This window comes from Borostomias antarcticus (assembly GCF_949987555.1).
Source record: "Borostomias antarcticus genome assembly, chromosome: 2".
Classification (NCBI taxonomy): domain Eukaryota; kingdom Metazoa; phylum Chordata; class Actinopteri; order Stomiiformes; family Stomiidae; genus Borostomias; species Borostomias antarcticus.
Window position 1 is genome coordinate 39,486,192 of NC_140235.1, and position 2,500 is coordinate 39,488,691.

General features: G+C 53.8%; 1 protein-coding gene across 1 annotated transcript in view; it reads left to right on the forward strand.

Annotated features, from left to right (window-relative positions):
- ank1b (ankyrin 1, erythrocytic b) overlaps positions 1-2,500 on the forward strand; it is a gene marked incomplete at both ends in the record, with an annotated part of 111,593 nt that overhangs the window by 79,881 nt on the left and 29,212 nt on the right. The gene's annotated exons all lie outside the window — the stretch shown is intronic.

Here is a 2,500-nt window from a genome sequence, read left to right on the forward strand (position 1 = left end):
CTGCTACACTATATTGTACCTAGAACACAGTAGGTCTATACAGTACAGTCTACTGTACCTAGAACACAGTAGGTCTGCTACAGTACAGTATACTGTACCTAGAACACAGTAGGTCTGCTACACTATACTGTACCTAGAACACAGCAGGTCTACTATAGTACAGTCTACTGTACCTAGAACACAGTAGGTATAGTACAGTCTACTGTACCTAGAGGACGATACCCACCTTGTGAGATCGAGTCTCACTCTATGCATAAAGCAGGATGTCCGGTAAGCGCGTTGAGAGAGAGCGCGTTGAGAGAGAGAGCGCGTTGAGAGAGAGAGACGCGTTGAGAGAGAGCGCGTTGAGAGAGAGAGCGTGTTGAGAGAGAGCGCGTTGAGAGAGAGCGTGTTGAGAGAGAGCGCGTTGAGAGAGAGCGCGTTGAGAGAGAGAGCGCGTTGAGAGAGAGCGTGTTGAGAGAGAGAGCGTGTTGAAAGAGAGAGCGTGTTGAGAGAGAGAGCGTGTTGAGAGGGACCGCGTTGAGAGAGAGAGCGCGTTGAGAGAGAGCGTGTTGAGAGAGAGCGTGTTGAGAGAGAGCGTGTTGAGAGAGAGCGTGTTGAGAGAGAGCGTGTTGAGAGAGAGAGCGTGTTGAGAGAGAGAGCGTGTTGAGAGAGAGCGTGTTGAGAGAGAGCGTGTTGAGAGAGAGCGTGTTGAGAGAGAGCGTGTTGAGAGAGAGAGCGCGTTGAGAGAGAGAGCGTGTTGAGAGAGAGAGCGTGTTGAGAGAGAGCGTGTTGAGAGAGAGCGTGTTGAGAGAGAGCGTGTTGAGAGAGAGCGTGTTGAGAGAGAGAGCGCGTTGAGAGAGAGCGCGTTGAGAGAGAGCGTGTTGAGAGAGCGTGTTGAGAGAGAGCGCGTTGAGAGAGAGCGCGTTGAGAGAGAGCGTGTTGAGAGAGAGAGCGCGTTGAGAGAGAGCGTGTTGAGAGAGAGAGCGCATTGAGAGAGAGCGCGTTGAGAGAGAGAGCGTGTTGAGAGAGAGAGCGCGTTGAGAGAGAGCGTGTTGAGAGAGAGCGGGTTGAGAGAGAGCGTGTTGAGAGAGAGCGTGTTGAGAGAGAGCGTGTTGAGAGAGAGCGTGTTGAGAGAGAGAGCGTGTTGAGAGAGAGCGCGTTGAGAGAGAGCGTGTTGAGAGAGAGCGTGTTGAGAGAGAGCGTGTTGAGAGAGAGCGTGTTGAGAGAGAGAGCGCGTTGAGAGAGAGCGTGTTGAGAGAGAGCGGGTTGAGAGAGAGCGTGTTGAGAGAGCGTGTTGAGAGAGAGCGTGTTGAGAGAGAGCGTGTTGAGAGAGAGAGCGTGTTGAGAGAGAGCGTGTTGAGAGAGAGCGCGTTGAGAGAGAGCGTGTTGAGAGAGAGCGTGTTGAGAGAGAGCGTGTTGAGAGAGAGCGTGTTGAGAGAGAGCGCGTTGAGAGAGAGAGCGTGTTGAGAGAGAGAGCGCGTTGAGAGAGAGCGTTGAGAGAGAGTGTGTTGAGAGAGAGAGCGCGTTGAGAGAGAGCGCGTTGAGAGAGAGCGCGTTGAGAGAGAGAGCGTGTTGAGAGAGAGCGTGTTGAGAGAGAGCGTGTTGAGAGAGAGCGCGTTGAGAGAGAGAGCGTGTTGAGAGAGAGCGTGTTGAGAGAGAGAGCGCATTGAGAGAGAGCGTGTTGAGAGAGAGTGTGTTGAGAGAGAGAGCGCGTTGAGAGAGAGCGCGTTGAGAGAGAGCGCGTTGAGAGAGAGAGCGTGTTGAGAGAGAGAGCGTGTTGAGAGAGAGCGTGTTGAGAGAGAGCGCGTTGAGAGAGAGAGCGTGTTGAGAGAGAGCGTGTTGAGAGAGAGCGCGTTGAGAGAGAGCGTGTTGAGAGAGAGCGTGTTGAGAGAGAGCGTGTTGAGAGAGAGCGTGTTGAGAGAGAGCGCGTTGAGAGAGAGAGCGTGTTGAGAGAGAGAGCGCGTTGAGAGAGAGCGTTGAGAGAGAGAGCGTGTTGAGAGAGAGCGCGTTGAGAGAGAGAGCGTGTTGAGAGAGAGCGTTGAGAGAGAGAGCGTGTTGAGAGAGAGCGCGTTGAGCGAGAGCGTTGAGAGAGAGAGTGTGTTGAGAGAGAGAGCGTGTTGAGAGAGAGAGCGTGTTGAGAGAGAGCGTGTTAAGAGAGAGCGCGTTGAGAGAGAGCGTGTTGAGAGAGAGCGCGTTGAGAGAGAGCGTGTTGAGAGAGAGAGCGTGTTGAGAGAGAGAGTGTTGAGAGAGAGAGCGTGTTGAGAGAGAGAGCGTTGAGAGAGAGCGTGTTGAGAGAGAGCGTGTTGAGAGAGCGTGTTGAGAGAGAGCGCGTTGAGAGAGAGCGCGTTGAGAGAGAGCGTGTTGAGAGAGAGAGCGCGTTGAGAGAGAGCGTGTTGAGAGAGAGAGCGTGTTGAGAGAGAGCGCGTTGAGAGAGAGCGTGTTGAGAGAGAGAGCGCGTTGAGAGAGAGCGTGTTGAGAGAGAGCGGGTTGAGAGAGAGCGTGTTGAGAGAGCGTGTTG